Source organism: Sebastes umbrosus, chromosome 2 (genome assembly GCF_015220745.1).
Source record: "Sebastes umbrosus isolate fSebUmb1 chromosome 2, fSebUmb1.pri, whole genome shotgun sequence".
Lineage (NCBI taxonomy): Eukaryota > Metazoa > Chordata > Actinopteri > Perciformes > Sebastidae > Sebastes > Sebastes umbrosus.
Window position 1 is genome coordinate 39138028 of NC_051270.1, and position 11485 is coordinate 39149512.

General features: G+C 42.8%; 1 long non-coding RNA gene across 1 annotated transcript; it reads left to right on the top strand.

The window, feature by feature from the left end:
- Nucleotides 1-1596: 1596 nt before the first annotated feature.
- LOC119482548 lies at nt 1597-2720 on the top strand. The gene is made up of 3 exons (XR_005205456.1): nt 1597-1666; nt 2057-2337; nt 2417-2720. It is a non-coding gene; the product is annotated as an uncharacterized LOC119482548 (long non-coding RNA).
- The last annotated feature ends 8765 nt before the right edge of the window (nt 2721-11485 follow it).

Genomic DNA, 11485 nt, shown 5'->3' on the forward strand with positions numbered 1-11485 from the left:
CGTCAATCCGTCGCCTCGTAACTATAAGCAAAGTCTGCTCCTACTTCTGTTAGTCTGCAAGAAACCAGCAGAACAGTCCTCAGTACTCCCATCATCTAAATATAACATGTTACACTGTTTAAACAGCTGATAATTTATATATTATATATATTTGATGTCATACATGTAGAAGAGTACAGGTATAGTAAATAGTGACTGTAAGCCACACCAACACATTTCTGTTTCACAGTCAAACTTATTGAGTAGACAGATGACAATATTTAATTATCCAGTGTTTTAATTCCACCTTTCAGTTATGTTGACATGGGTAACACGATAAAGTCTTTCAGCTACGGTGTGCTACAATAAGCTAGGGTAAGGTAGGGTTTAGCTCCGGTGAGTGTAACGTTAACTGGTCTGTAGTCATGGTAACACAGAGACAGCTCCTACAGTAAATAATATACCATTACTCTGATTACTTTCATACGTTTATCAGGTGTCTTTTACCAGAAATAATGAACTGACTACTGTTTCACATCTTCTATTTTCCACCCTGATGTTCGCTGTGTTTACACACCGTCACATAGCGGTAGCATGTAGCTACATGCTAACATATAGCTACATGCTAACACGTTAGCTCTGTAATGTAGCTACATGCTAACATGTTAGCTCTGTATCTCCATGTAAATAGAACTATCTGCTCTCCACTGGAATTGATTCTGTCGGTCATTTCTCACAGATGGACCTGTAAAGACAAACGTAAAACAGAGTGTATGTTTTACGGTTTACAGAGTTTATGCACAACGTAAATACTGAGCTAACTAACGCAGCTATAAATAGATATTTACCGGAGCAAAACAGGTAGGCGCTGAATCTGAGTTTTTCAGACAGAGGCTGAATGAGGCTCTATGCAGGCATATTCAGGCTGACAGTATGAGAAGAATAAAGGTTTTTTTGAACATTACAGCATGTAAACATGTTCTAGTACAACATTAAAATACATCTATGAACCTGGAAATGAGCATAATATGAGACCTTTAAAGTTACAACGAGGTACTTTCATTTTGTGTTGATTTTGGCGGTCCCTGTGGACAAAAGCTGTAGTGTTTCCAAGCACCAGAGTCCCTTTAGAAAACCTCTTGTTTTACTACAGCAGCAGGGTCTGACAGTCTGCCCTGCTTTGTGCTGGTTCTGGTTCTCCTGTACTTCCCTCCGGTGTTGGCTCCCAGCGGGGACCGGCGGAAAAGCCAGGCGAAGCTCTGCTCGGCACTGAGTTCTCCACCTCCCGCAAAAGCTCTGACTACTGGAAACCCGGATCTGGGTTTCTGGTCGCTGCCGGAGGCCCCGCTGAAGAGAGCTGAATTAGTTTCTAGTGAACCTGCATGATTTTGTCTGTTTACAACGTTCATTCTTCTCTGTGAAGGGGCATCCGATCCCTTTGAAATTGATTCCCCCCCCCCGAGTTGCTCCGATTACAACGAGAACGTGACGTCATATTTACACAAGACGGATCCTTTCTAGCCACAAGTGAGTGGTGAAGCAAGAGAGAGAGCAGTGGCGACGGGAGCGAGTAACGTTGTCGACTCCGGCCCAAGCCGCTCTGGGCTACTGTAGAAACGCCGGCGCAACATGGTGAGTCCATGGGGAGGACCTGCTCCCTATGTAGATATGAACGGCTCATTCTAAGGTAAGGAAAACACAACAACTCTTATTTTCAGGTGATTATACTGTAAAGGAAACATGCTTATTAATATTATATTCCATTTCTGCAAATATACCCCTCCCTCCCCCCACCCCCACCCCAATTGTTACACACTGGTCCTTTAACTTGCCCAAACACAAAATCATTGATCATGCTTCAGTTATCACAAGCATACTGTAAGTACAGTATTCACTAACATAACAATTTATTTATGTTTATAAAATAAAATAGTAGGATTATTGTATGCTTCTTATAAACATATTTGTTAATGCAAATTAGTTGTACATGAATGTCTTACAAACATATACACTATTCATCATACAGCAGGCAGTGCAGTCACAATGCAGAACACAGGATGTCATTACTATATTTCAGACAGTAACAGCAGAAGCATGCGTCCATTTCAAATCACCTGAGAGGCAGAGGAGGATCGGCTCCAGAGACACATCTCAGCGCCGCCACTACTAACCATATGGAAACAGGAGCCGGCTGCATTTGTCATGGCCTGGAGGAGGGGAAGCCATCACTAGACAGTCTAATGTGTTCACATCTAACAGACTGCAGAGATTGAGTCTGTGCCAAGCTTCCAATACAAATACAGCAGAATAAAGTGTCAATCGCTCAACACCATATGTCTGATATTTGCAACAGATAGGGTAACGCTATGTTTTTTCCAAGCATATAAGTAGAATATATAGTCTGACACCTAACCTACGATGTCTCACTCTTCCAAAGGTATTCTGCACCAAAGTCTGGAACAAAGCCTCTGCAGTCTACAGATTCTAGGCCTGCCGGACACAATTTATTTGGGAGAAAACAAGACAATATGGGATCATGAACCTGCCAGCATGAAACATCTCAAGTCCAATTAAATTCAACCTTTCACCTCCCCCAGTGAATCATTTAAATGTGAAACTGTTTTTTTTTCTCTCTTTCTTGATTCCATCCATGCAAGTGTAGCTAAAAAGAAAATTATGCGTTGGCAAAAAAGGGTCACTCCTTCTTCCGTGTCATGATGAACACCAAGCAAAAGTCAACCCAGATCTTCCATGTCTTTGTTACTCGGTGAGAACAGGTGCTGATATTTAAAGAGAAACTTTAAAGGGACTGTTTGTAAGAATCAGAAATTGCTTGTTAACAGCAACACCTGTGGCCGTGAAGTCAACGAAAGTCAGCGTCCTGTTGCTCGCGCTTGTGCTCGCTCTACATAGACATGAATGAGCATCGCTCAAAACAGTGAGGTGACACACGTCAGCTAAAAGCACAATATCACTCTATATTTCAGCTGCTTGGCAGTAATGTTAGCTGACCAGACGAAGGTCTCTCCATGAATCAATGCTGATCCTAGTGTTGGCTTTTCCTGCCTCAGCCTCCCGACCGCGGCCGGAGGGAACAGGGGAGACGCCGGAGTTTTGGTCGGAGACGATAACGTTTCTCTCTGCGGAGCCCCGTCTCTTCACAAGACACGGGAAACCTCTGTTGGTCTGGAGGAGCTGCAGCAGTTATTTCTGCACAAACGTCCACTGTACATTCACTAGATATTCTCAGAGCTAAACTAACTCTGCTGCAGTGTGGAGTGTGCGCGCATGCACGTGAGAGTAGAGCGAGCTGAGCGAGTGAGAACGAGCGCGGTGTGTGAGTGAAGGCAAGCAGGCAGAGGAGCATAGTACAGCAGAGAACAGTCCCTTTAAAGGAGACATATCATCCACATTTTTAGGTTTATACTTGTATTTTGGGTTTCTACTAGAACATGTTAACATAATTAATTACATAATTTTTCTCATTCACCCTCTGTCTGAAACGTTCCGTCTTAGCGCCTGTCTCTTTAAGACCCCCTCCTGAAAAAGCCCAGTCTGCTCTGATTGGTTTGTGAGAAAAATATGGTGCACCTTGCAAAGGTAGTTCTCAAGCTTAAGCTGAATGGCTTGTTGCAGCCCACAAAAAACTGACCTGGTAGGCATTCCAGATACCGCAAATGTGCACAAGCATTGAAAAAGTGAGTTTTTCATGATATGTCCCTTTTAGAATATTTAGTGGATTATATGCGCAGTCACTTTGTTATACTATCAGTATTAGGGATGTTAATAATTAACCCTTTAATCGACATTAAGCATTTTAACCGATTAACGCTATTGGTTAAAACAGTTAAAAGATTTATTAATAATTAATTAAAAAGCTGAGCGACTCGTCACTTTAAGGAGAAAAGCTGGTCCACCTTAACAGCCCACCTTAAGATTAGGTTAGCAAAACCCGTGGCGCAAATTAAGACCATTTATTCACCAACAAATAAACTGTATACACACTGCTACACCTACGTTCACAGCTAGAACGCCACCAACAACCTCACACTCACCGCCAACACACACACACGGTCTGTTGGAAACTCGCTAAAGTTACGAGCACGAAGCCTCCGGCAATGCTAGAGCTGCTAACGTAGCACAAATACGCACACTGTTTGTCGGACACTCGCTAAAGTTACGCCGGGCAGACACACAGCTGACAACCTGCTAAACTAAACTAAATGTGTGGTGGAGACTTTTACTGGGAAAGTGTCTGCATGTCCGCGACACTACACGCAGCATCATAGCTGCTAAGTTAACGCTCCCGGACGGTGAACTGGGGACTCAGTTGTCTGTTGTGCTCCTACACTGCAGCTGGCGCACCGCTGCACGCGAGGCACAAAGATTTTGTCGGTTAACGGTTAATAATCGGCTAACAGGCATACCTAATCAGTACAGCAGGTTCCCATCATATATGGTGCTTATCACGACAGCAGTTCTTCACTTTTGTACAGTGAAAACCAAGCAATGCTGCATTCCAGACCAAAAACAAAAAAAGAATACAAGTGTTAAATCTTTCTTTAATAGTGATACTACTACTACTACTACTACTACTACTAATAATAATAATAATAATAATAATAATAATAATAATAATAATAATAATAATTATTATTATTATATTGGTTTAATCTGTATCAACTTTTCAAAAAAAGGCTATAAATTAAATTAAAAATGTAAGATAATAGAGCAGTCACATAAAAGAAATGATGAACAAAAAATTGTAAAAAAAAATTAATAGAAAAAGCGAGATAAGCCAAAATAGATAATTTAAAGACTCACCATATGTAAAACTGTTCTTGCTGCACTTATCTCTACAGAAAGGTCTTGGAGCCCTAACAGCAAGGACACCAAAAAGACAAACAAAAAAAACCTGCACACTGCTGTCTTCCCAATTTCTATTTCCTTCTACACAAACTTGACAACTGTTCAACCACTAGTGGTCATCCTCAGGTAAAAAGGTTGGTTTACAATTTGAATATTCTTGCTTTAATTAAAAATGAAATCCTTGAACATTAGACAAGTCCTTTAACAGTGTCGGTTCTATTCCTCATTTAATTTTTTTTATTTTTTTTTAGGGCACAGTGCAACAACCCTGGGATTTAATATTTCATTTTATGTAAATATTTCTTGTGTCCACTGTAATGGTGTATCCCTGTTAATATTATAATATTAGACTGCACCCCTGCACTATGAATTGTTTTATTGAGGTGATCTAAGGAGAGCTCATTAACAAGACTACATTTTGTAGTACAATGAGTATGGAGTGTAGATATATTTTATCTTCACGTGATTTAAGACTCTGATAACAGTGTGAAGTGGCATGGTATTTTTTTCACTTTTATTTGTAGATAAGTACGGAGCTCCCCGAAGGGTCACGGTGGGATTTTTTTTTTTTCTGAACTACTTTTGTGTTCCCTTGCAATAAGTTCTCCTTTCCTTCACCACATCTTTGCGTTACCTCACAATAAATTTTGCGTTTCCTCGCAACAATGTTATATTCCCCCGATCCATAGGAACAGATAGTGTGTTGGTCCAGTCCAGCTCTACTGCACTTTGCAGATACTACAGAAAGGAGAGACGATGTGTCACTTTACATGATGTATTTATTGCTCATTACTAGGAATGTGCATTCCAAGCAAAAATACTATTTGAAAATCACTGGGTATTATTTGATTATTATTAGAATAATACCCCCCACGCACACATACACATATCCCCCCGCAGCAGCTGCTCTGCGGGGAGAGACAGACAGTGGGGAAAACGACATGTAGTGTCGGCACATTTTCCCATCTAACACTATGGATTAAGAGTTTATTTCGACCATTTTGTTGGAACAGTGGAAGAGGCCGGTGGAAAGACAAACCAAGACAGTTTTGGTGAGTTTTATTTTGTTTCTGTCGGGTTTGAATGACGATATGCTCAGGTGCTGTATCACCTGATCTACCTGCTGAAACTACTAGGAGTGTGGCACCGCTTGCACGCAGACACGACGTCGGGGTTCACTCGCGGCGGTGCAAGGCGTCTGCCCGGGGAGGGTGGTCCGGTGTCAACGGGCCTGGCATGCCATTCGGAACCTTAAACCAAGTGCGGCGCGGCGGCCAAACCTGGTCGCCTGCCGTGCACCCCCGGGTACCCAACTCTCCTCCCTCCTTCGGAGGGAGCACAGGGGTTTGTGGAAGCGGCACACACACACATACACACCCCTGCGCTAACAGAAAAGAGCCGAATTGAACGTACCACACAAGTTTTACCGGTAGTAACGTTACTACCAGGCAGCACCTGCAACGGTTAATACAAGGGAAATATATATTTTTTAAGATGGGACGAATAGTCACATAAATTATTCAATTTGTTTATAAATAACGACTTAGAAAAATCAAAAATCAGAACTCATCCCTGCTCATTACTCCTTTCGAAAGGCTGAGCTCTGGCAGTATGCAGCCACTGGCTGTGCGCTCACCCGCTTTGAATGATATCAGCTGATTGAATGGGCGTCATAAGCAGTCATCAGCTTCATTGAAATGGGTTAGAAGGGGCCTGCTACACCTACTGGTAGGTTCAGAGGGCCATTATCATATGTTCTAGCCCAGTCACACAGCAGTTTGTGTAATAGTCACGAAATTGTAATGTATTGATTTGTGTTACATAGACATGATTTCACATATTTTTCGTGATGGTCAGCACAAAATCAATTTGTATGTAATCCACGCAATTGTGAACCGGGAAGTAAAGAGCGGTGAAAGCCGTGTGGGGAGGAGGTCGGGGTGGATGGGTGGGTCAAAAAACACAGGACTTTTGCCCAGGAGACCGGTGTTTGTGTCCGGTGTGAAACCACAAGTCAAAGTTGATTTATTTGGCATGTAACTTCCGTACTTAAGCTACGACACTTTCAGAATTATTTTAACCCAAACCACGATCTTTTCTCAAAGCTAACTGAGTAGTTATTGTCACGGAACTTCCATTCTTAAGTTACGGCAATTCCGGTGTAATTTTAACACAAACCCCGATCTTTTCCTAAACCTAACTAAGTAGTTTTGTTGCCTAAGCCTAACCAAGTCGATCTATTCGTAAACCTAACCAAGTAGTTTTATTTTGAAAAGACTGGAGTGGAAATTGACACGTGTTGTTGAAAGTCGTGTCGAGCGTCATGAAAAAAAAAGGGGAAATTCGTATCTATGTACATGAATCAAATAGATTGAATTTCGTGACTATTTCACAAACCGCCGTGAGACTGTGTTGTATATTCGCATGGTTAATCACTGATACAAATCTCTAGTGGCCGTAGTAATTATGACGGGAGCAAAGGACGAAGTCAGGTGACGTAGTATAAAGAGTGACAAAGTCCATTTGGGATGGTCGGGGGTGATGGATGGGACAAACAAACACAAGACTGTTGAATTATTTTACAAACAAATAAATACTGTATAGAGTAAAAAACATGAGGCTGCATCCCGTCTTCTGTCTCAGTCCGGCCACAGCACCTTAACAACATCATAGACAATGTTCTTCTTGGACAATACTGCAAATACAGTGCAGGAAGGAATATAGTTCCCAATCTCATATGAAACATACTTTCTGTTTACAGTACTAAGGTCCACTAGCAATACTATACTACAGTATTGCCAGTATTACTACTGCATTGATATGCATAACATACACATTGTTTCAGCTTCTCATTTATGATTCATTTACATTCCTAACACAGAGTGAGTGCAAACAAAGGCATATTGTTCATTTCAGTACATACTGTAGGATTGTCACATGAAATGAATGCAAACCAATGGTGGCAGGAATAATGTGTTGAAAGCAAACAGATAAATAATGTTGATAAATTGTGAATAAAGACCTTAGCACTAGTGATGCAGTAATACTGCTTTTTATCAGACCGAGTACAAGTACAAGTACTTACATTTGGGTACTCGCCGATACCGAGTACCGATACGAGTACTTCTCTGTGCCAAAAGACCCTCGTTAACAGCCAGGTGGAGGGTGTGAGCGACACACGGCAGGCTGGGGAGTCCCGCATACGTCGGCTTGGAAAGGCTTGGGGCAAAGGTGGCTCGCGGCCGCAGCTTTACAGCGCTCCCTGTCCGTGCCTCGCTGCACCGTGACGGGGCCCCCTTCTCCCGGTGCGACTGTCGACCGGGGCGGACTGTCCTCAGTGCACCCCAACCGCGTCATGCCGCCAGGGCGGGGTTCGGCCCACGTAAAAGGCGGCAGGGGCCTGCGGCGATGTTGGCATGTGACCAAGGAGTCTAACGCCAGCGCGAGTCAGAGGGTGCACGCAAAACCCCATGGCCCAATGAAAGTGAGGGCCAGCGAGCGCCGGCTGAGGTGGGCTTCCAGCCCAGCGGGGTCGGGCGCACCACCGGCCCGTCTCGACCGCACCGGCGGGGAGATGGAGTGAAAGTAAAGTGGTATCGGTGCCGTTGTATCGGAGCCGTTTTGAGAGTACGAGTACATGAGCACAGTATCGGTATCGGTGCATCCCTACTTAGCACACTATGTCTTGGTTGGGAAACAGCAGGCAAAAGCATTTCACTCTAACATGTAGCTCATGATATTTTTATCTGTTGCTTCCTAGAATCAGACTCAACTGTTCTGTGCGTTTCCTTTGTTATTCTTAAGGATGTTTTTTGTTCTCGGCCCTGTCTTGAACCACAGATCATGATCTCACCGAGTCTGACTGATTAAATAAAGGCTGAAATCAAGAGAAACATTCACCATATCAAATATCTGCCTGAGCAGTCATTTTGGAGCCACATACTTGATCTAACACAATATTTTCACATGGCAGCACTTGAATGCAGGTTCCTCGCTCCCAGACATAGCAGTGGTAGTTGTGACTCGGGAGATTTAATCTGCAATTCAAACGAGCAGCGAGAATCAAAGCGAGCTGAATATACTGAAAATAAACAGAATATATTTACATTCCTCTAACCTGTCCTCTCGATTCTGGAGGTGAAGTCTCAGTAGTCCTGTGTCACAGCTGAAGGATTTCATTACAATCAGTGTTTCAGTCCTCCTGCATGAACAAATACATTAAAGCCAACTTCAGGATTCCACAGTTATGTGGATACAAATATGACTCTGCCACAACGATCATCAGAGTGAAATGTGTTTTCAGTTTGTCTTTCATTTCAACAAATTAGCAGAAGAGCCTGTAGGGAACGGTACTTGTACGAGTGCAGAGTTAATTTTAGGCTTGCAATTAAAAACATAATGCAGTAGGTGTTAAGATTGCCACGTCTCCTAATGAGAGCCGTAATTTACTCTCCAACCAGAAGAGAATGTATGCTTGGAAGAATATAATGTATGCGTATGAGAAACAGTATATAGAGGCAATGGGTCATTTTCCTCACCTGCTAGCAGCAGAAAAACAGTGTGTTTGAGGGGTAGCCTACTGAGTAATTTACTGAGAAATTATCTACTAATTATCTACTATTATCTACAATTTAAGGTCAATGACTGATAGAATAGTTTTAAAACGGTGTTTTAATTGTGATTGGCTCAAGAGGCTGCTATGTGGGGGTAGTCCAGGCAGCAACCTCCAGGTCTAAAAAGTGAAGCCAATGCAGAAGTGCCCTAAACTTGCATTCTTTCTAATAACCAGCAGGGGGCGACTCCTCTGGTTGCTAAATGAAGTCAGATTGTATAGACTTGATTTATTACCTCAGTAAACATTGTAAACATGAGTTTATGGTCTCAATCGCTAGTTTCAAGTCTTCTTCAATACAGCATGATGTTCATTTAGTATATTATGGTCCCATAATACCGGACCAATTTCAGAAATTGTTGTCCCCATTAGTCACTAAGGGCGTATTCGCACCCGCCTTGTTTAGTTCAGTTGAATGAAACCCTGGAGCGTTTACCCTATTGGTGCGGTTCGTTTGGGCAGGTGTGAACGCAGCAATCGCACTCGGGTGCAGCACCAAAACAAGTGAATCGAGACCTCCTTGAAGGGGTGGTCTCTGTTCACTTCCAAACGAACTGCGGTACGGTATAGTACGCTTCGTTTGTGGTGAGAACATGATTCGACCCCGATCTGGCCCAACTGGATAAAGCATTGCGTCTTTTTGGATTAAACCAGCGCTGTGCATGTCAACATTACTACAAAAGAGCCAACGCTTGCCCTCCCTATTCACATCAGTACTGAACAGGTGTAACATCAGGCTGTGTTGAAGACCACGGGCATACCTGATGGATCTTCGGAAAAATTTTCGGCCGATTAGCATGTCACAGTTTAGGAGGGTTAATGCACGCCTCCTCCTCCGTACATCTTGATATGCGCCTTCTGCGACTCCTCTGCATCTCTGCATCAATACATTGTTTTCCAGTCACAGCCGCGCCTCATTTTCAAACTGTATCGTTTGCCTTGAGTGAAAAATTGCTACAGGGTAAAAAAAAGAGATGACCAGAACCAAGATCAAGCCGCGTAGTTGTCCCTCCATTGTTGAGTTCTGGAAATTCTGACCAATTAGAGAGCAGTTTCTTTGCGCACCAAAATGATTGGTCCGCTTTTAAATGCTGCCGTGTGAACACAAACCAAACTCGAGGCAATATGCAGCATGGTAACAATTTGGTCCCTGATTCAGACCAGAGCAAACCAACTACAGGTGGGAAAACACCCTTAGACACAACAACATGGGGAAATAGGGTCCATGTTGAAAAATACCTAAATGACCCTTTAACCAAAGTCCATTTGTTGCCTCGACCTAACCACAGATGGGACTCAGGATGTGAGCCCTGAGGCCTGTACTATGAAGCAGGATTTTCCTTCCTACGACGGTGGTTCACTTCTTACCGGGCTAGATCGCCATGGTAACTTATGCTGAACTGTGTCACTGTTAGTCTGGATTATGTGTTTAACTTCATCGTATGTGTCTAATATTATAGTTTGCTCTTGGTTTGTAAAACATGCCGTTCTGCTGACAGTAGACTTGTCCATGTCTGTGATTGGTCAGATGCTGTACACATGCACCCTTTCATGTGAACGCGCTCATACCCAGATATAGAAACCCTGGGTTGATTTACCGAGTTGATAACCACCGTCGTAGGACCGTCTGGCGGGATCTCGTTTGTTAGGGTTAGTTAAGCCAGATAAGGAGAAGATACTCTGGGTATGTTGAACTCGCTTCGTAGTACAGACCGCTGGTCTCCTGCACTTTGAATGTTCTCAATGCATATTTTCATATTACTGCATCATTTCCTGCTTTTATAGTCTTTTAGATTTCTCTATGCATTTCCAGCACTCATAATCCATCACATCACAACCAAGCTGTCAACAGTTTTCACTGGAACTAATGTCTGCAGAAGAAATTGTCCCTATACAACAGTTGACTGTGAAGTCTGTGGATTATACAGAGGAAACTTATTTCTGCAGAGAGATGTTTTTATTACTTATTTGTTTACTTCCTTACTTACACACACACACACACACACACACACACCCTTCCCTCTG